Source organism: Miscanthus floridulus, chromosome 5, assembly GCF_019320115.1.
Source record: "Miscanthus floridulus cultivar M001 chromosome 5, ASM1932011v1, whole genome shotgun sequence".
In the NCBI taxonomy this organism is placed as follows: Eukaryota; Viridiplantae; Streptophyta; class Magnoliopsida; order Poales; family Poaceae; genus Miscanthus; species Miscanthus floridulus.
Window position 1 is genome coordinate 50,984,387 of NC_089584.1, and position 23,961 is coordinate 51,008,347.

Consider the following 23,961-nt stretch of genomic DNA (forward strand, 5'->3'; position numbering starts at 1 on the left):
TTTCAGACTGAGGATTTAATAGTGCATTTACCCCCTATGTGGGTTTTGGTGTATTGATGACATCTAAATTAATGACTAATGTGATCTTAATAAGATATGTCGCAGTTATTAGCCCCATGAAAGATTCAAAGAGTTGATAAAGATGAAATGGTATCCCTCAATTCTTGAAGTTGTAAAGGCGGACGAACTCAAAGCGCTCTCCAAAGGTTTTGTTTTTGTTTTTGAGTTTAGGATCCGCTGCCCTATAAAGAGGGATGCAAACTTAGTTGGTCTAAGGAAGATAGAGTGCTCAAGCATAAAAATAAAATCAAAAGAGAGACACTCTAGCACTTCACGAGCACATAGAATATTTTTCAGTGACTGTTGGTGTCGAAAGTCCTGACATAAGCTGGAACTCCCGACCGTCGGAAGTCATGACTCATGCCGGAAGTCCTGACGCCCAGTCACTTAGCCTGCGCAGTGACTGTGGCCGTCGAAAGTCCCAACGTGAGTCGGAACTCCCGACAGTCGGAAGTCCCGACCCAAGTTGGGAGTCCTGACACCTGGGTTTTTGTTGGCTGGCTGTCTGCGCCTATCGAAAGTCCCAACATACGTTGGAACTCCCGACAGTCATGGCCAGCGCCCAGCATGGGATTGCCGTGCCACCGTACACTACGCGGCAAGGCTAACGCGTCAGCGGCCATGGCACGGCAAGGCTAACGCGCCACCAGCCATGACTGTACTTTGTAAGTGAAGTGATAAATCGCTGCTGTCATCGTACTCCTCGTCCTTGTAACAAACAGAGACATCATTATATAATCCAAATATTTAATCGTCCAAAGAGCACAATACAACCACAACGAACATCACAATCAACATAACATGTCCTGCATAGTCCAAATAGTCCACAATATCCATATAGTCCCAAATAGTTACAGTAAAGTAACTACAAAATCCATAATAGTATATACTAACATCTACCACAAACCTTCACTGCCTCCTAGTCTTACCATTACCCTTATGACCAAGAGCGCTGATACCTGGAGTGTAAGGGCCAGGTGGATGGCATCGCCTCGTGCCTGGAGGCTATGTAGGCTGAGTCAAGGGAGCGTCCTAGAGCTAAGAGGGGGCCAAGCTCCTCATGCCTCTGGTCCACATCGTCATCGTCCTCGTCCTTGTCTCCTATAGCTGCTTGGCTAGAGGAACCTAAGCCTCCTCTGCCTGCGGAAGGAACGTACACGTCTTGCATCATGTCTATCCTGCAACCACAATGAGCAGCCGCACGACGTAGCTGACGTGACAGCCTCTGTTGTACAAAATTATGTTAACTAAAAGAATCTAACATATTAATAATATGTTTGAAAGAATATTTTGAATATTACATCTTAGAAGCTATGCGTGTCGTCATCCCTGACTCTCGGACGAAAGCGCTCAATGTCTTCAACGGAGCATTTGAGGGCATTGCCATGCAATAAAGTTCTCAGTAATAATAGATACCTCTAACGCATAATATAATGGTATGCAACTTAATGTAGAAAAATAAGGCAATTGAATTACCACTCTGTCCAAGATTGGTCCTGCCTCCACCTGCCTTCTTGCACGAGTAGATTGGTCGTACGCCGTGTCTTCATCGTCAAAGGACTCGATGTCGGCGTAGTCATCTTCTATCCATTGTAGCCTCAGTCTACAACGTGTCGCACGTTGGTACCAAGCTTGATACTGCCTGAACTCACGGTTCGTGTGTGGCTCGTTGTTCTCATCCATGTCGTCGTGCATCTGCTCCTATTGCTCAATGTAGTACTGGTGGTGCTTCTCCTAGTCAAAAAAATTTCTGTTCTTCTAACAATCTAACCTACACATATGCCATCGTTACTTGAATCCATGTATATGTCACCATATTAATGGAAATGGACCATCACGAGACATTTGAAATAGCAAAACACTTACTTGTATAAGTCAACATAAGTCGAGAACGGAGCCATTGGCCAAAGCTGTCTCACTCCAAATTGATGTGTAACTCTATCTGGCAGGTGGAACTCGACAGCATAGAAATAGATTAGAGGGCACCTCATCCTATAGAAGTCGTCATCGCACCCACACATGTTGCTCAAATGAAAAAGGAAGTGCCCCCTCTCCATCGTACGGCTCCCACGACACCTGCAACATGTCCAAACAAGATGTTAGATGGTATACTAAACCATTTCAAACCAGCATGGGAAATAAAATTTACTTACACTAGACGTCGTGAGGCTGTCTAGCTCATTCATGAACCCAATGTACCCCTATTGTAACCTCGCGTGAGGAACCCTAACCTGGTCCCAAAGGTACGCCCACGTCGACTGACGGTGTGGAGGCTGACTTGGGAACCACTCACGAGGAGCCAGAACCTTGGGACGGCCAACTGGTAGACTAGCCCACATCCACAACTAAAGCAGGTACACGCATCCACCAAGTGACACTATGGACGAAGTCCAACGACACCCCTCGCAAAGCTGCCGGTAAAGAAAACCCAAGACTACAAAGCCCCAGCTGTACTGACCCGCCTAGTCCCAGTCACTAAGGCAATGGACCCACATACACGATGCAGTGTCACCCATGGCATCGGGGAAGAGAATGCAGGCAAACAGGTGTAGGATCCATGCCCTGCAGTAGTACCCAATTGTCTCCTCATCTGCCTCCTCTAAGCACTGTGCGAACTCTTGCCAGAGCCAGAAGATTAGAACTCCAGAAGTGCGAGCCCCTTGCTCGCCAACCTCACGCCCAAGGAAGGCCTCTACTCGTGCTCTCCAACCTTCTGACCTGCACTGCCCAATGACTGCGTTGCCGTGAATCCTTAGGCCTAGCATCTTTTGACAGTCCTGGAGCATTACTATCATCTCTCCAAAAGGTAAGTGAAAGCTGTGAGTCTCTGGCCGCCACCTACATTTTAGACAAAGCAAGATTACATGACAAAAAGGCAAGCGCATGAACAAATGCCAATGAATGGAGGCAATGATTGAAGATAATACCTATCAACCAACGTAGTTATAGCCACTGAGTTAAACTTGGGCAACCCACGACGAACCTAAAAAGAGATGATGTCTAGGCTAGCTCTTTGCAGGAAAGGAGTGTACTTGTTGTCGTACTACATGTCCAAGAACCCATTGTGGGTTCTAGGACGAAGGAGTGGAAGATCCTGCATGGAATAAAACATAGTCTCCCGTTACTTCACAAACACATGTACACTCACAAAAATTTGAACAAAACATATAGATTATTACCTGCCCCTCCGCTATGAGACGTCCTCGGTGGGTCACATCGTACGTCGGGTCGAGCAGGTGGAATTGCGCCATCCTATAAAAAAGTTAATGAAATAAAAATTCAATATACAATGAAATATGAACTTAGAAATGTATAAGTAATTGACACAATTACATGCATAAATTGGGACATGCATAATTAATTAAATGAATACGACAAATATAAAATAATGAAAACAACCAATAGTCGCACCTCACTAATCTGCTAATGGCAAGTGCATGAATTGTGGCCCAGTCTACCACACTTGCTGCACTTGTACTGCTTGGGGTCAGTAAGAAATGGGGTTCATCTCCCATGCCTCATTCTTCTGGGTATCTGATCCATAACTATCATGTGCCTCGTCCTCTTCCTTGATCCACGCTTATTCCAATGGTAAGCTGGATCCGCAATGTACTTTGGCCCATCATATGGAGGCCACTCTCTAGGGGCCCGGAAAGGCACGAAGCGAGGGCTCCATGTGTGCACAAGTGTGTCAACACTGAACTCGTGAGGTATCCTGCTCTCGATACTATAGTTGCAATGCCTAGCTACTGCCACCAAATGGGAACATATAAAGTGGTACTGCCTTGGTTTACCACAAGTGCATGTGAAATTTTTGAGGATAACCACATGCATCCTCGACTTTCGGACCTCACCATCGGACGTTGTACCGCCCCTATGCTCGACCTGATAAGTCCCTGTGGTGTGGTCAAAGCATGTAACCTCATGTGTGCCAGCCCTTTTATTTGCCTTCTCTAGGTATGCCTTTGGTTTCGAGCCCATATCTCTCCATCACTACGCAACTTCAATGCATGGGCGTGTCTATCGTTGAACCAGGCAACAAGCTTGTAGAAGGTGAATTGAATGATTGCATTCACGGGCATACCATGTATCCCCAATAGCAACTTATTGAATGACTCCGCCATGTTGCTGCACTAAAACTCATACCTCCATCCACTGGCGTCGTGAGCTCTGGTCTATTTCTCTAAATCCCTCATCAAACCTATGAGCCATTGTCTACCTTCTGCATTTGATGAGGTTCTGACCTGCTCCAACTTTTTCTGAAAGTACTTGTCCTCAAGCTGTCGAGCAGCCTCCTGGAACAGATCAAAGTTATCCTTCACACCATCCTTCAGTAGTAGATTCTCGGCAAGGTGCCGAGTACACCAACGATGGTGCAAAGGTGCATACCCCTCTATCTACTCTCGCACGGCATTAAGTATGCCCTGGTGTCTATCAGATATGACGCCAACCTCCCTGCCAGGCCCAACCACATGTATCCAGACTAGCCTTAAGAACCATCCCCAACTGTCATTATTCTCCTTCTCAACCAAAGCAAATGCCAAAGGAACCAACTTGTTGTTCACGTCATAGGATATGGCTATAAGAAGTTTGCCCTGGTATTTGTCAATCAAGAACGTACCATCAATGGAGAAGATGGGACAACAGCGCCTAAAGGCCTCGACACACTGAGGGAAGCACCAGAAAAGCACGGAAGAATATCTGTCTCCCATCCTTCCATGCATTTGGTTTTGGGATGTACTCATAATGCATGCCTGGATTCACCGCTTTGATTGCATTGAAAAGTACTGGCAGCTGCTCATACCCATCCTCCTAGTCCCCATATATCATCTTCCACGCTCGCTGCTTAGCCCTCCAAGCTTTACCATAAGTTATCACATAACCTCCATATAATGCCTCAACGATCCTGATAATTGTCCTAACCTTTATGTTAGGTTCTCCCTGCAATATTTCCATCAACCGCTTGTCAATGAGGGTAGATGTCAACTGCCGATGCTTCAGTGTCAGCACATGGTCAGTACAATTGTGTGGCCCGACAACTTTTGAGATCTTCCACTTTCTGGTTACCTTTTGCTTCCTTGCACAAACCCTCTATGGAATGCGTTCCTTGTCACACACAACTATGTAATGGCACTCCGCATATGAATGCAAGGCCTTGTAAGGTCTCTTTCGTATCACTACAAATGCCTACAACCACCTCTTCAATGTAGGGAGGTCCTTGAATACCCTCCCATTCTAAATTACCATGTTAGGACCGGCCTCAGGAGCTTCTAGGAGCTCATCATCACGTCCTTCTGCATACGCCTGATCGGAATGAGCAAGGTCGCTGAACTCGTAAACTCTTGGATCACGACGGCCAGGAAAGATACGCCTTAGAATCTCAACATCACTCTCTGTCAGCTCTCCAACAGGGCGATCATCATCAGAATCAAGAGTCATTGCCATCTCATATGGCTCCGAATCATTCATAATTTTAACACTATTAGAGCCACGGAATCCATCTCCACGGTGCACTTGCACAGCAATAGGGGGCACATCCATATGGTCAGGAATGTCTCCTGCAACATAAGTAAAGAAATGAGAAAAGAATAAAAGAAATAGATGTAAGGAAGGGGGTAAGCTTCCAATAACCATACGGATAAGACACTTACTCGGATGATTCTATGTCAAAGGGATCTCATGAGGAGGATCTGCTACAACAACATGAGTCTGACAAGCATCTCCAACTACCTCATTGGGGGCAGATTGAGCATCGGGAACCGTAGATGCAACCTCCACATCCATATCAGGTTCTAGGACGGGAGGGTCGAAGTATGCCTGCTAACACATTGGTGGGGAAAACTCATGAGGGATGGGATCAACTAACACCCAACGCACAACCATGTCCAAACATTGCAGCTGACTCTTCATAGCCGATCTCATAAAGTTCTCCCACTGATCCGCACACCCAATTGGAATCATTCGCCTGAAGATGTTGGGAGGAGAACCTAGGTGCAGTACACCCTCAACTGCAATGCCATCATCATCATCTCCAAGGCAATGCAATTCCTCCCGAGCCCTTGCAACCATCTCACTAAATGAAGGCCTATTATTGAATATCACAGGCATGCTTTGCATGTCAACAAACTCAACATATCCATAGCGATCGTATTCAACGGTGCCTCCATGATATATGGTCACTAGGTTGTCCATCTAGTTCAAACACATAACGAAACATATGTCCTTTAGTCCAAATTAGATGATAGATAGTATCTAACAAGTACTTTCTAACTACAAACTAAGTAAATAAGATAATAACTACGTATATATATACAGTGTACTCACAAAATAGCTATGTCTATGTACCTATGTATCTATGTTTCTATCTATCTACATATCTAACTATGTCTATGTACCTATGTATCTATGTTTCTATCTATCTACATATCTATTTCACTTGATCATTAACTAATCAACTACCTGAGTCATCACATAACTAGTAAATAACAAATAATCGAACAACTACATTATAATCAAAGCTAACTAAGCACCTACATTGCATATTTATAATTTTTACCTGGCGCGGCCGGCGCGGGCGGGGGCGGCCGCCGAGGGCGAGGGGCGCGGCCAGGGACGGCCGGCACGGGCGCGGGCGGTGACGGCCGGCGCGGGCGCGGGCGGTGACGGTCACCGAGGGCGCGAACGCGAACGCGGACGGCCGGTGCGGCGCGGGCGCGGCGACGCGAGTGCGTGGGAGCGGCTGCGACGGCGCGGGTGTGGGCGGGGCGGCACGGGCGCGCGGGCGGGGACGGTGCGGACGGTGCGAGCGGGGACGGTAGAGAGAAAGAGAGAGAGGAACCTGGGGCCCATACGTAAGAGGGTTTGGCGTCAAGATTGTTGTCACCGAGCTCGGCGTCAAGATCCACGGCGCCGAGCTGGCTGCCATGTCAGCATACATGGGCCAGCAACGATGGCGCCAAGATAAAAGTCTAGATTTTGAAATCATACCTCTAAATACATATTTGTGAAAAATTTTCAAAAAAAGGCTAAAAATAAAAAAATTCCCGGTCGGCGCATCAGTCGTGATGATGATGGAGCGGGACAGGCCGGCCACTCTGGTTAACGTTTGGTCTTGGCAGAGAGTGATTGATGTGCGGTCCGGTCGTCCTGGTAGTGGCTAGTGGTTGACATGCTCTCCTCTGCTACGGCCACGCGCCTACGGCATGCGTAGCACTACGAGCTTCCACAGTGCCATTGCAGTAGTAGGTCCGTCGCCAGCGCCGGTCCTATGATTTTGAGGGCCCTCTGGCGAACTCGTCGCGACGGCCCCTCTAGACCATAAAATTTTAGAATATATAGACTAATTTTACTTGTACAGGGAAAGCAAATCTAATAATATATTTTAATTTAATATGTCTGATAATTATCGAGAGCGAGAAACAACGTAGACTAAAAGAGCAATATATTTGTACTTCTAGAACTAATATGATTACCTTAAAGAAGAATAGAACTCCATCATATCCACTGCTTCTTATAAAAAGATACTTCTTCGGGCATTTCTTGATGCAAAATCATCAAGGACGGTATCGAGATCAATAGTGTCTAAGATATCCTTCTCGATGGTGCACATAGCCAAGCCATTTAACCTTTCTTGTGACATAGTTGATCTCAAATAGTTCTTCAACAACTTCAATTTTGAGAAACTTCTTTCGGCCGAAGCTACAGTCACAGGTACAGTTAAAAGAATTCGATAGGCAACTGAAATATTTGGATAGCAATCTGCATCCATAACAAACTTCAGAATCTCTGGCGCCGACATCAAAGAATCTGGCAAAGTCACTTGCAACACCTTTAATTCTGAAAAAAAATCATTGATCTCAACATCGGATGAGTTATCATGTGAAAATTTTTCCACAAAAATCTTGCAGCGCAACCAAAGATCAGCTTCATCCAAGGATTTCAAATTTTCTGAGTTGAACAAGAACCCAAAAACATTATCAAATGCTGTCATCTGCTCAAATCTACTAGTCAATGAAGCAATTGCAGAATCAATCATAACTAGGAAGTACTCTCTTCTAAAGGAGTCCACAGCAGACTGTTGTATTTCCTCGTCTTGATCATCTTGTTCATCAAAATATTTCTTTCTCTTTCGTTGACGTTTTGTAGGAAATATTGGCTCTATATCCAATTCAGATGCAATGTTTTTTGCTGTATTCATACTAGAAGTGAAACCTTCATCTCTATACTTCTTAAAATATGATATGACACCTTCAATGTGTTTGAGAGTAGCATCTATACTCACAATTTTAGATTGCAACTTCTTGCTAACCTTATTTATAGAGAATAAAATATCATGCCAGATAACCAAACCAACTATAAATTCAAAATTCTCAAGTGCACTCACCAAAGATTGACATTCACTAACTGCCATTGGGTCATCAGTTGAAACCTTCTCTAGCGCTATTAAAGCTGATCTTATTTGAGGAGTTTGGAATCTGATAGCTTGAACACTTTTTATTCGGCTTTCCCAGCGAGTATTAGACCATGACTTAACTGTCAATCCTGGGACATTGTCAACTAAAATCTTCCACCTTTTGGTAGATTTTGCAAACAGGGTATATATACGTTGGATAATGCCAAAAAAAGAAATAGCTTGCCTGCAAGATTTCAAATATCACAAATAGTAAGATCCCAAATAATGACATATTATATGAAAACAATATATAACATATAAAAGAAATAATAGTTTACCTGCAAGATTTTCCCATATCACAAAGAGTAAGATTCAGACTATGACATGCACACGGCATATATAGTGCTCTTGGATTAATTTCAAGCAAGCGTGTCTGAACACCTTGGTGTTTCCCCTTCATATTTGAACCATTATCATACCCTTGACCCCTCACATCATCAATATTCAAACCAAGAGAGGCCAATGCACTCTTTAATTCATTAAAAAGACCCAATCCTGATGTGTCATCAACCTTCAAAAACTCTAGGAAGAACTCCTCTACCCTTGGAACATTTCTCGATATATTCACACACCTAATAATTAGAGTCATTTGTTCTTCATGACTCACATCTGGAGTACAATCTAAAATCACAGAAAAATACTTGGCATCCTTAATGATCTTTAATATAGTTTGTTTTACACAATCTGCAAGAAGAGAAATCATCTCATTCTGAATTTTATGCCCAAGGTAATGATGATGAATCTCACTATTTTGAATCCGCCTAATATGGTCTTGCATCACAGGATCAAATTCACCCATCATTTCAACTGTGCCCAGAAAGTTACCATTGTTAGCTTGATATAGTTTCTCATTTTGCCCTCGGAAAGCCAAATTATGTTTAGCAAGAAACTTGACAGCAGAAACGATTCTTACTAAAACTTGTCTCCAACGCTCTCTCTCCTTTGCAATTTCTCGTTGCAAATCATCATCAATTGTTTTATTTTTGCTCAACCTCAGCCTAAGTTCATTCCAAGTATTCATGTTTCTTATATGCTCAACACTATTCTCATGTTCCTTGAGTCTTAAACTAAGATGTTTCTAGTCCCTCAATCCATCGTGTGCTACCAAACTTTTGTTCTGATCTGATTTGAACAATTTGCAGCAAAAACAAAAAACTTTGTCCACATGTTTAGAGTAAACCAACCATTTTCTATCAACCACCTCACCATTGCTTAACTTTCTGGAGTAGTAAGCATATGAAAAATGTCTATTGTGAGCATCTACAGGGAACTCAAGATTCAATTCTCTCACTGGTCCTTTTTCAATCAAAATATCTCTACCCTTATTATCAAGATTCTCCCAAGTTCTGGGATCAAAGACATCATAAATAGAAGGTTGCACATCATCAACTGAATTTTCAGGTTGAGAGGAAGGCTGTAAATTTTCATTCTCTATAGCATCAACTTGTTCACTTAAATTATCATTAACTTGTTGTTGCTCTTCTTCTTGATTATCAGGTGCATCTATAGGGTTGTCATCATGCACAGCACTACTTGAAGCTGAAAAAAACTTATCTAAAGCACCTTGTTGTGACTGAACAAACTGTTCTTCTTGTCTTTTCCGTTTTCTTTTCACAGCCCCTAATAAATGTTTCTTAGGTAACATTCTAAAATTCTTACACCTGACCCAAATTATAAGAAAAAACATGACTATATGAGTACAAAGTACTAGATAAAATTTAAACAAGGAAAAAAAATCCTAGGGCCTAGACAATTTAGACATGAACTAATTCAGAACCAAGATTCACAAATCACAAAAAAGGCATAAGGCAATAACCAAGATAAATCTTCAGATGTCGTCGACTCGTCGTCCTCAGTCGAGCCCTGCCTCGGGCCCTCGGCTGCCTTGTCGCGGCGCTGCGTCTCGCCGTTCGCGGAAGTCTATACGAAGTAGCGATCGGCCGATCGCTGATTCGCTTCACGCTACTGCGGGGCTGCGGCAGTGGGGCGTTGGCGGCGGCTCGGCTCAGTCTATTGCTGAAAAGAAAGACAAGACGGGCGATGGGATGTGCCTGTGCGGCACGGCGCTGCTGGCCTGCTGACTGCCTGGCTTCTGCATTTCCACGCTGATGGGCTGTGCGGGCGTACGGCGTTGCTGGCATGTTGGCCTGCCGGCTGCCTGGCTGTTGCAGTTCTGCGTTAATCCCGCGCTGATGGGCTGTCAGCTGTGCAGCGCTGCTGGCCTGCTGGCTGCCTGACTTCTGCTGTTCATGTTCTGCATTAATCCCGCTGGGCCCCCATCCCGCCTGGGCCCTTGGCCATCGCACCTCCTGCCCCCCCCCCTCAGGGCCGGCACTGTCCGTCGCGTGTAAGGCTGGAAGAAAAACTCGAAGCTCGTTAGCTCACTCGGTTCGTGGCTGACTCAACTCGGCTCGGCTCGGCTCGGCTCGCTATGATAACGAGCCGAGCCGAGCCAAGATTTTAGCTCGTTAGCTATAACGGGCCAACTCCAGCCAGCTCGTGAGCCACTCGCGAGCTAAACGAGCCAAGCTTCTAGAAAAAAAGTATCAAAACTTATATTAGTTTTTGTATTACTTCATGTCTTGCACTTTATAATTGACTGGTAACTGATCTAGATCCTATAAATTGACTGGTAACTAGTCTAGATGCATTTCTTTTATATTATTATTATTCTCAAACTTTAGATAAATGCAAATAGTATATTTTGTGTATTTTTTATACCTGGCTCGCGAGCTTAACGAGCCAGCTCGAGCTTTTAACGCGCCGAGCCGAGCTGGCTTTCTAGCTCCTTAGGATAACGAGCCGAGCCGAACTAGCTCGTTATCTTAACGAGCCAGAACGAGCCGAGCCGAGCCAAGCTGAGTAAGCTCGTTATCCAGCCTTAGTCGCGTATAGCAGGCTTGGGTTCGTGTATGCAAGCAGTAGTATATGCACTTGGTAGAGGTTCAAAGTCTGGAGTATCAGATTCATCTTAGAGCAACTTCACATGGGAGCTGCTTCGGCTGCTAAAGGAAAAGTATGAATTGCCATGGCTGTGTTGAGATTTTATTCAACTATGACCCTGTTTGCTTGGAGAAATTTAGAGGAATCTGAAAGGATTTGTGAAAGCGTGAACAATGTTTTTTATCCGAGAACAGTGTTTTCCGGCTGGTATTTGCACCAGCCGAATGGCCCCTATATGACAAAGAAGGGGGTCCTCCTCGAGCAGAAAGGAGTGTGGAGAAATTCCGCCAAGTTCTGGAGGATTGTGATTTACATGACCCCCACTTTGTGGGAGATGCTTTCACTTGGAGGAATCATCACCATGATGTTGCAAGTTACATAAAGGAGAGATTGGACCGGGCCGTGTCAAACAGTGCATGGAGGTGTCTTTTTTCCCTAGTGTGTGTTGAAAATGGGGATTCTCGACACTCTGATCATCGCCCAATAATTGTGGAAATCTGGGAGAGAGGATCCAAGGGTGGTGGTGCACAAATTTGAAGCAAGGTGGTTAGACGAGGAAGATTGTGCCACGAGAGTTGAGGAGGCATGGATGGGAGCTTTAGAGGAGGGAGAGGTGAGTATGATGGAAATCCAAAAAAGGTGCTGGGAGAACTATGGAGATGGGACAAGAATGTTCTGGGAGATTTAGAGAAGAGGATAGGCAAGGTAAAGAGGGAGCTGGAAAATTGTAGGAGAAGAAGCAAATGTCAGGAACAAGTGAACCGGGAAAACATATTGAGGTAGAAGCTCGAACGCTTGCAGGACCAACTACATGTTTACTGGAAGCAAAGTGCTCATACCTCATGGCTGACAAAAACGGACCGGAACACTAAATTCTTTCAGCATATGCTTCAAAGAGGAAAAGAAGGAATTATGTGAGGAGATTGATTGATGACAGCGGAGGAGTGGTGGAAGGAAAGCACCTTACGATGTTTATGGCTAACCAATACCAAAAATCTTTTCTCATCTCAAGCAGGGAATCATGTCCAAGAAAATGCAGTGCTAGATTGTGTTCGGAGGAGGGTCACTCAGGACATGAATGAAATGTTACTAGCTCCGTTCACAGGAGAGGAGGTGCTGGTCGCTTTAGAGAGCATTGGGGATCTTAAAGCCCCTGGCCTAGATGGGATGCCCGCAATATTCTATAAACGATTCTGGACTCTCCTGGGAAATCGGGTGAAGGCAAAAGTTCTTGCTGTACTCAATGGAGGCAAGATGCCTCAAGGCTGGAATCATTGTGCTGATCCCCAAGGCCAAATCACCGGAGAAGCTGAAGGATCTCAGACCAATTAGCCTTCGTAATGTGTTGTATAAGCTCATCTCCAAAGTCCTTGGCTAACGGACGTAAAGCAGTGCTCTCAGAAATTATTTCTCCACCTCAAAGTGCTTTTGTTCCCGGATGAATGATCACAGATAATGTCTTGTTAGCATATGAATTCATCACTTGAACACAAAACGAAAAGGGGCTGCAGGCGTGACTACCATTAAACATGACATGAGTAAGGCTTATGATAGGTTTGCTGGCCTTTCCTAAAAATAATGATGCTGAAATTGGGTTTTCATCAGAGGTGGGTAAAGATAAGCCCAGTGCTAAAGCACTTATATCTTATTTTTCCTGCACTTTTTACTTTTCTTGATTTCCAAGGCTAGTGTTAGGAATATGTTCAGCATCCACTTTAGTGATTGGAATATATTTTAGCAAGTGGGAGTCCTCTTTGCCTATAAAGGGCAAGGGAGTGTCATTGTAAAAATAGTCCATTACATTTTCCATTCAATCAAAGCGGCCAAGGGCCAAGCTGTCCTTTGATAGTTTCAGATCTGAATCTGAGATCCAATCGGGCCAACAATTTGGTATCGGAGCCGAGAGAGTTCTTGAGTGAGCGAGCGCCATGTCCACCGCCAACCAGATCGCGAGAGCGCGCGCCGCCGCGGGTGCCAGAGCCGACGATCGCGCGACGCGCCTTGCTACCGCAGAGGCAGAGGCAGTGGCACAGGCCGCGGTAGCCACGGCCGCAGCACTGCGCGCCGAGATGGAGCTGGAGCCGGTGCCAGATGGAGGATCACGTAGCCCAGTTGGGCGCCGCCACCAGTCGCCGTCACCAGAGCGGCGTCGTGGTCGGCGCGGCGCCTCCCCGGTGCTGCAGACGGTCTACCATGACTCCAGAGTGGGAACGCCCTGGCCGATGGTCACCAAGTCAAACTACCATTAGTGGAGCCTGCTGATGAAGGTCAAGCTACAGGCCCGACGGCCGTGGGAGGCGGTTCACGTCGGTGACGTCGACTACGACGACGATCACCGGGCGCTGGAGGCGTTGTGTGCCGCCGGCCCGACCGAGCTCGGCGCCTCCCTCGCCAGCAAGGCTACGGCAAAGCTGGCGTGAGAATCAATCGCCGTGGCACACATCGGTAGAGATCGTATGCACCAGGCGACATTGCAGCGCCTCTGAGGGGAGTGGGAAGGCCTCGCCTTTCAGCCTGGTGAGCAAGTCAAGGACTTTGCCCTTCGTCTTACCAATCTGATGGAGCAAATGGCGCTCAACGACGACACCGACCTCACGGAGGAGCGCGCGGTGGAGAAATTCCTCCGCTGCATGTCGAGGAAGTACGTGCAGATCGTCATGTCGATCGAGACGCTCCTCAACTTCGAGCAGCTCACCGTCGAGGACATGTCCAGGAGGCTCAAGGCGGTGCAGAACCGCGAGGAGGGGCCTCACACCGAGCCGAGCGCCGCCGGAGGCAAGCTGTTGTACACGATGGAGCAGTGGCGCGCCTTCGACAAGAAGAAGAAGGAGGAAGGATCCGGTTCGTCTGGCTCTAAGGAGCGTCGCCGGAGTCCACATGGTGGCAAGAAGAAAGGAGGCGAAGGGACCCTGGGGCCAAGTCTGCGCTGATGGCGGCACCGCCGGCGAGCGCAAGGTGACCCGAGATGACACCTGCAACAACTATGGTAGGACTGGCCACTGGGCTAAGGACTACCGCCTTCCTCCATGCCACGGTGGGCAGGCTCACGTCGCGCAAGCAGAAGAGCAGGATGCCACCCTATTCCTAGAGCATGGGTGCATCAAGCTACAGCAAGACACAGGGGAGGGGTGAAAGGTCTAAGATTTCCCCTTTCTGAGTCAGCTGGGTCCATCGAGCTCCACCTCGATGAACCACGTGCCCACGCCTTCCTCAACAAAGGTGTCGCCAATGACAAGATCGATGGCTAGTATCTCGACACCGGTGCAACGCACCACATGACTGGTTGGCACGAGTTCTTCTCTGACCTGGACTCCGGCGTGAAGGGCTCCATTAAGTTCGGTGACGCCTCTGACGTCGAGATCAAGGGCGTCGGCTCGATCATCTTCAAGGCCAAGACGGGGGAGCACCGTCTTCTCACCGGGGTGTACTACATCCCGGCCTTGAAGAACTCCATCATCAGCGTCGGGCAGCTAGACGAGAATGGCTCGCGGGTGGAGATTGAGGATGGCGTGCTGCGCATCTAGGATAGAGGCCACCGTCTTCTCGCCTAGGTGAATCGGGGAAGCAACCGCCTTTATGTGCTCCATGTACAGGTGGCGCACCCTCTCTGCCTTGCCATGCGTCGAGATGATAAGGCATGGCGCAGGTACAAGCACTTCAGGCACCTTCACTTCGAAGCCCTGAAGCAGCTTGGCAAGAAGGAGATGGTCTGCGGCATGCCCTGCGTCGACCACGTTGAAAAGCTCTGCGACAGCTATGTGGTGACCAAGCTAAAGTGCCGGCCCTTCCCATGTCAAGCCTCCTACCGCGCCACCGAGCAGCTCGAGCTAGTGCATGGCAACCTCTGCGGTCCAGTGTCACCGGCCACTCCTAGAGGTCGGCGCTACTTCCTACTGCTCATCGACGACGCCACCCGCTATATGTGGGCCATGTTGCTTGATTCCAATTCAGCAGCTACGGACGCCATCAAGCACCACCAGGCAACCACGGAGAAGGAGTGTGGCCGCAAGCTCCTGGTGCTCCGCACGGACAATGGTGACAAATTCATGGTAGCTGAATTCACGGCGTTCTGTGCCGACGAGGGGATTTAGCGCCACTACTTCGTGCCCTACTCACCATAGCAGAATGGCATGGTCGAGCGCCGCAATCAAACAGTGGTGGCAGCGGTGCACGCTCTCCTCAAATAGCGCGGCATGCCGACGGTCTACTGGGGAGAGGCCATGATGACCGCCGTACACTAGCTCAACCGCTCTCTGACCAGTGCGCTCGATGGCAAGACGTCGTATGAGGCCTTGCACGGGCGCAAGCCAGTGGTTAGCTATCTGCGCATCTTCGGCTGCCTCGCCTTCGTCAAGGAGCTAAATCACGTCGGCAAGCTCGATGATCGTAGCGCGCCATTGGTCTTTATCGGCTACGCAGAGGGGGCTAAGGCCTACCATGTGCTCGACCTGGCGATAGCGCGTGCGTGTGACGCGCGATGTCATGTTCGATGAAGGACGTGAATGGGCATGGGACAAGGCGGTGGATGATGGGTCGGTGACCATGCTTCATGACTTCACCATCGAGTACGCGTGGGCTACAGGTGCTGAGGAAGCACAAGGTGCATCTTCATCGACGTATGGGTCTTCATCACCAGTGCCGACCTCTTTCACCAACTCTGCCTCGTTTGCCATCACCAAATCTGGGGGAGCTCGACAACCCATCGACGGTGGTCAGTGGCCCAATGGTGGTGGTCGGCAGTCCATCGGTATCAGCTCCGACCTCTCTAGCACCGTAGCCGACCTCTCCGACCTCTACATCATCGTAGCCGTTCTCTCCAGCGTACCAGCCGACCTCCCTAGTGTCTTCTACCTCGCCCGCTGTGACACCAGCATACGCAGGGCAGCTAAAGGTCGAGTACGCCACACCATTGGAGGATGATGAAGACTGCATGGACACCTACTACGACAATGAGCCTCTATGATACCGCACCATGGCAAGCATCCTCGGCGACCAGTCTTTACCGGACCAGCCTGAGAGGCTCTTCGCCTAGCTTCATCTGACGCACACCGGTGAGCCGACCACTTACGCTGAGGCGTAGGGTGATCCGCGCGTGGTGGGTGGCGATGGAGCAGGAGCTCAAGTCCGTTGAGCAGAACCACACCTGGGAGCTGGTACCACTGCCTGACGGCCACTGCCCTATCACCCTGAAGTGGGTGTTCAAGCTCAAGAAGGACGAGCTAGGCGTGGTGATCAAGCACAAGGCATGGCTGGTGGCACGTGGCTTCGTTCAACAGGAGGGGATCGACTACGACAACGCCTTTGCCCCCATGGCGCACATGGAGTCAGTCCGTGTCCTCCTTGCGTTGGCGGCTCAAGAGGGGTGGCAAGTCCACTACATGGACGTGAAGTCCGCCTTCCTCAACGGCGATCTCAAGGAGGAGGTCTACGTGCGCCAGCCACCTGGCTACGCCGTCACTGGAGAAGAGAGGAAGGTGTACCACCTACGTAAGGCACTCTATGGCCAGCATTAGGCACCACGCGCCTAGAACGCGAAGCTCGACGCCACACTAAAGAAGATGGGCTTCAAGCAGAGCGCGCATGAGGCTACGGTGTATCGGTGGGGCAGCAGACCCAACGTTCTACTAGTCGGCGTCTACGTCGATGACCTCATCCTCACCGGTGTTGAAGAGTAGAAGGTGGAGGTGTTCAAGGCGCAGATGAATAAGGCGTTTGACATGAGTGACCTTGGCCTCCTCTACTTCTACCTCGGCGTTGAAGTGCGCCAGGATGCCACCGGGATCGCCCTCTGCCAAACTCGCTATGCCAAGCGCATCCTCGAGCTCGGCGGCATGACAGGCTGCAATCTGGCCCACACCCTAATGGAAGAGAAGCTCAAGCTGTGTCAAGAGAGCACGACAGAGGAGGTCGATCGAACCCATTACCGGCGGCTGATCGGGAGATTACGCTACCTAGTCCATACCTAGACAGACATCGCGTTCGCTGTCGGGTACATGAGTTGGTCCATGGAGCGACCGACGTGGAGCATCTGCAGGCCGTCAAGCGAATCCTGTGCTACGTGGTGGGCACCCTCGACTACGGTCTTCACTACGGAATGGCCCCCGACACGGCGTGGTTCGTCGGCTACTGCGACAGCGACCTCGCCGACGATGTGGATACCAGCAAGAGCACAACTGGGATGATGTTCTTCCTCGGTGATTGCATGGTCAGCTGACAGTCCCTCAAGCAGAAGGTGGTGGCCCTCTCAAGCTGTGAAACGGAGTATATCGCCGCCACCACTGCCACACACACAGGCGCTGTGGGTGTCAAGGATGCTGGCAGAGCTTCTTGGTAGGAAGGTGGATGTGATTGAGCTGAAGGTGGACAGCAAGTCTACTCTAGCTTTGGCCAAGAACCCTGTCTTCCATGAAAGAAGCAAGCACATCCGCATCAAGTACCATTTCATCAGAGATTGCTGGGAGGACGGAAGCATCAAGACCAGCCACATTGCTACTACTGATCAGCTGGCTGACATTCTCACCAAGTCGCTGGGAAAGTCCAAGTTTCAGGAGATGAGGTAGAGGATTGGGCTACAGCAGATCACCTCCAGTGCTCGGCACAAGGCTTAGGGGAAGATTGATAGATAAGCCTAGTGCTAAAGCACTTGTATCTTTTTTTTCCTGTACTTTTTAGTTTCCTTGGTTTTTAAGCCTAGTGTTAGAAATATGCTCAGCATCCACTTTAATGGTTGAAATATGCTGTAGCAAGTAAAAGTCCCCTTTATCTATAAAGGGTAAGGGAGTGTCATTGTAAAAATAAGCCATTATATTTTTCATTTAATCCAAACGGCCAAGGGCCAAGCTGCCTTCTGGTAGTTTCAGATATGAATCTGAGATCCAATCGGGCCAACATAAACATGGTAATGAGATGCATTTGTACTATGTCATATCGTATCAAGGTGAACGTGGAATACACAGAGAAGATTTTCCCCCGGCGAGGCTTAAGGCAAGGAGACCCCTATCGCCCTACCTTTTTATCTTGTGTGCAGAGGGTTTGTCTGCACTATTGATGAGAGCCGAAGAGGAAGGGATGATTGAGGGGATCAAGATTTGTCGAGGTGCTCCGTGGGTTAATCATTTATTTTTTGCAGATGATTCTTTAATTCTGACGAGGGCGAGCAATACTGATGCTAAAGAACTAAAGCGGATTCTCGAGCAATAATGATGAGTCATCGTTTAGCCCCAACACACGGAACAACATAAGAGGCCAAATAAGATCAACCCTATCTATTACACAAGAAGCAAAAAATGAGAGATACTTGGGGTTACCAATATCAATTGGGAAATCACGAAAGAAGGCCTTTGAGTACTTAAAACAGAAAATTTGGAGTCGCATACAAGGCTGGCAAGAAAAGGCTTCTTTCTATGGCTGGTAAAGAAGTTCTTGTTAAAGCGGTGGCCCAAGCAATCCCAACCTACACAATGTCATGCTTTGATTTAATTAAAGGGTTGTGTGATGAGCTAAATTCCATGATTAGCCAATACTGGTGGACCCAACAAGATAAATCAAATAAAATCCACTAGCTTAGCTAGGACAAATTGACAAGATAAAAAAAAGATGGGAGGCCTTGGGTTCAGAGACCTTAATCTGTTCAACATGGCGATGTTGGCTCGACAGGCGTGGCCAGGCCACTGACAAATCCTGAGTCCCTATGTGCAAGACTGCTTAAGGCCAAGTACTACCCCGACACAGACTTGTTGAACTGTTTTGCCCGGAATGGTATCTCCTATTCGTGGCGGGTTGGAAATGCGGCAAGAATAAATATATGGTCGGACCCATGGATCCCAAGAGGAATTACACACACAGACTAGCTACCCCTCGAGGGTCATCAGTTTTAACTAAGGTGTCAGAGCTTATTGATCCTACCACAGGTCACTGGGATGCTCAACCGGTAACTGAAGAAATCATTTTCACAATCCCAACTGATGAGAGTTTAACAGATTGGCCGGCTTGGCATTTTGTCCCCACGGGCAAATTTTCAGTAAAGTCAGCCTATAAGCTAGCTGTTCAGATTAGAGACCAAATGATGGGAATGATGCATCCACCAGTAACTCAAATAATGATGATGTTTTCAATTGGCACAAGGTGTGGCAGCTCCAAATACCAAACAAAGGCTGTGTTTAGTTGGGTGAAATTTAGGAATTTGGCTACGGTAGCACTTTCGTTTTTATTTGGTAATTAGTATTCAATCATGGACTAATTAGGCTCAAAACGTTCGTCTCGCGATTTCCAACCAAATTGTGCAATTAATTTTTTTTGTCTACATTTAATGCTCCATGCACGTATCGCAAGATTCGATGTGATGGATACTGTAGTATTTTTTGGAAAAACTTTTTGGAACTAAACAAGACGTGAAGATGTTTGTATGGCGCCTCGCTCATAACAGTTTGCCGGTACATCGGAATTTAATGAGGGGGGGGGGGGGGGGGGGGATATTAGATACTATATGTCCGGCGTGTAGAAGGTTGGATGGAGATTGTTGGCACCTATTTTTCAAATGTAAGTGAGTCAGAGAATGTTGGGATATTCTAAACATGGACAAATATTCGTTCAGAACTGGAATCATGTCGTTCAGGCAAAGACACCATGAAGATTTGGAATTTACCACGGAAGATGCAGCTGGAAGTGTTGGTGTGGTTATAGAGATGGTGGTCAGCACGAAACAAAGCTAATAGAGGGGAGAAAATGCCTAGACCAACGGAGATTTGCAGTATAACCAAGTACTATCTGATGGAGTTTGAAAAGTTGTCTAGCCTATGGTGAATTTCTTGAAGCTAGGGCCGGGAACTTGAGCCGGGTTTCCGGTGTTCTGCAAGCTGAAACCTTGGCTGTCCAAATGAGTCTGGAACGGGTGGCACAACTTGGCATGTCAAGAATAATTTTAGAGACAGATACAACAACCCTAGGGACTGCTCTTACATCGATGAAGATGGACCAAAGCCCAAATGGTTGCTTGTTTAAGCAGATACGAGAATTTATGTTTTCTAATTTTGTGCATTGTATAGTCTCTATCTGCTCTAGATTATGTAATAGGGTAGAAGACAGCTTAGCTTCCCATGGGGCTTGTAACTTGAAGCCTGATTCGCATGTGTACTTAAGCCAGGCCCCAGACTTTGTAATGCCTCTGGTATCCGACGATTTGTCTGGAACTAGTGCTTAATGAAAACTTCTGTTTTCTGTGTAAAAAAACTTCAAATTGAATATATAGTGCCCAGAAAACCGTTTGGAAGAGCTCCATGGTAAATCCGTTGAACCAGCCTAACAGCCAATCAATTGCGGCTCAATAGCAGCTAACCAAAGCCCATCAATAAGACTTCCTCCTCTCCCTTTTTTCTACACCGTGGGCTTACACGTCAGCATTGCTTCTTCTTCCTCCCGATAAAAAAAATAAAAAACTTGCATGCGGGCGCCGGCGGACGAGGCCGACGGGCGTGGGCGTGGCCAGGCAGTGGGCGGGAGCTCGGCGAGCGTGCCCGACAGAGCCAGGAGCGCCGGTGAGCGGGCTGTGGGCGTGCGCGGCAGTGTCCCTAGATCTGGATTTTTGGTGGATCTAGATCCCGTGGAGTTGAGAGGTTTAGATAAAAAAATCGGATCTAAAGCTTTTTTTTTTAATTTAGAACACTTGAAGCTCTGCCAAACTGGACGTCTCGATCTCCCGGCTGCACCGGAGAGGGAAAGCTATGGTTGTGCCCACCGGTGAGCCATGGTCGCGCCCACCGGCAAGTCGAGGATGAGCCACTTGCCAGAATCCCGCGCGACGAATAATACTAGAAAACACTAGATCCAGACTGTAGCACACCAAAATCCGCTACTCTCCGTCATGGATACGTCCCACCTCGCCATCGCCGCCGATCTTGGCTGCCGGGAAGTGAGCACGGAGATAGGGAGGAAAAGCAGCCAACAGGAGCGATTGTTGCCCGCCACCGTCGTCATCACAGCCACACGGGGCTCCGGTGCATGCTCCGGTGGTGGCGAAGTGAGGGATGGGAGGGGCTGTGTGCCGGTACTAGGATGGGCTCACCGCCCATGTTGCCCAGGAGTGATGTGGGGCTGACTAGCTTTGAACCGATGAGTTCTAAGAGCAACTCCTGTAGGGAAATTAGGCCCCCTACTTTTGATTTGGGTGCTCTCCCTATTTTTATTGATCTAGTTTTTTGCTTTCACTCCAACAGCAGCACCCATATTTGGGTCCCCGAAACCATTCTTGTAGATAATGACAAAGAGGGCCCGCTTGTCATCCTCTCTTTCTTTCTCCTACCTTCCTCTTTCTTCGACCTCTCCGTTCCTCTCGACACCGGGCAGGAAAGGAGCTCGCGCCGGGAGGGAGGGGCTCCTGTTGGGCTGGGGCCGCTACGCCAAGAGCAGATGAGATCTGGGCAGGGAGGAGTTCGCGCCGAAAGGGGAGGGGCTCCCACAGGGGCTGGAGCTGCTGCGCCGGGATAGGAGGGGCTCCCGCCAGAGCTAGGGCTGCTGCGCGGAGGGGAGGGGCTCCCACCATGAGGCCGATGTGCCAGGAAGAGAGGAGATCCGGGTGGGCAAGAGATCGCGCTGAGTGTTGGTATTTATTAACATGTCACTTGTTTAAGTAGCCACCTTATGTTGTCGAGATTTCTTAACATCACTTTTGCTAAGTTGTCATCCCTAACTATGATGCTAGAAATGCTTGTTGGTACTATCTGGTGCCACTTCTAGAATGACACTAAGAAGTACTTAAGTATTTTAGTGTGACTAGAAAGAATGCAAATATGTATATGAAGGGATATGCAAGCGCACAGATAATGTACCATTATAGCATTTCACCCGGGAGTATTCCAGGTATCGTTATTTATATTTTTACCACAGAGAAGGACTGGCGGATGGAATATATTGATAACTTATACATATGATGGAGAGATAAACCATAACCAAGCTTCTACTCAAAACATGGGTAAGCCAAGAGACAAATATATGAATGGTAAATGATAAATGATATTGATCACTTAGAGTACTCCTTTCTATGGCATTAGCATGACTAAGTAGATATTATAGAAATAATTCATAAGTCATTCTTAATTACAATTCAAAGCATACTATGATTAGTGCAATTACACTTAGTAATCATGGCTAAGATCAACTCCATATCTACACATAAGGGATATTACTAAGGAAGATCAAGATCAGAGCATGACTTCTTCGTAACTAGATCCTACTTCTATATTCAGGGAGTGGACTACAAAGGACTCAACGGTAGTGTCACATCCGCGATCTACCACATGGCCCACAATATAGGATGCATACGCAGGTAAACAACGTATAAGCACCATGCTTACACAATGTCGACCACTCACCCTATGTACATTAGAGTGAGCGCTATACGAACTTAATATAATGATAATCTAGCTATACTAAGCATATAATCAAAGTAAACAATGAACATAATAACTAGGAACATGAATAATATTAAGAACAATATCGAATCAATTGTAGCAAACATGTGAATAATGAAAGATACAAAAGAGGGTATAAGGGGCTATACCAAGCCACGCTCTTGACAAGATTAGGAATCCAAGCGAAGCTTGTCACCCTCTAGATCTAGTCTAGCTAGCTATGCCCTAGAATATTATGAAGCTCTAAGGATGACTAGGGTGTGATCTCTTGATTGAATTCAGAGGCATTCAGAGGCAGAGACTACAGGATGATGAGTCAGAGGGCTAGGGAGATACTGAGGTTATAGGAGCAGCCTGTCAGGTTACATGAGGTATGTTATGGACAGCAATAGCCTCCGAGGCGTCCTCATGGTGGTTTGGTGCCCCCTACAGATCTTGTACGCCATTGCTTCAAGGAGCCCTTTGGTGAGGGGTCGAGGAGGAACCCCAATGACCTTACTCCTATAGCTAGAGTTCTAGAGGCTATCATTAGGAGGACACTACTTCCTAGGATGGGATACAGAGAGGGTCTGACTTGCCTACAGCTTTGGCTCCTCAATGCCTTGATGCAGCAGATAATGTTCGATATTTGGGATCTTCTTCTGTCTGAGATGGAGGACACGATAGCTGAGGGCTTCAAGGGTCACAGGCAGCTTCCATATGCACATTGGATCACATTTCTTATGCTCAAGGCTATGCATGTTAGGACACCTAAGATGGTTGCAGAGTATAGAGGTGCCACCACAGAGTTTCCAGCTTATAACATGGCACAGAGGATCAGGCATAGCACACCACAGGCACCCACTCAGCCTCACCATCGTCCAGATGTACCAGAGTCAGCAGCTTAGCAGGACGAGATTATCAGAGGCATAGCCGCTACTGAGGAGGAGCAGCTTGAGGCACAGGAGGAGAGGAGCGAGTCCAGTGACAGTTCGGATGACGACTACCTGCCTATTCCTTATATGCCTCCACGCAGACATGATGCAGAGGCCGATAGTTCTAGCTCAGCTCCACCTACACTGCAGATGGACCCCGCTTTGATTGCTATTCTTGAGCGGATAC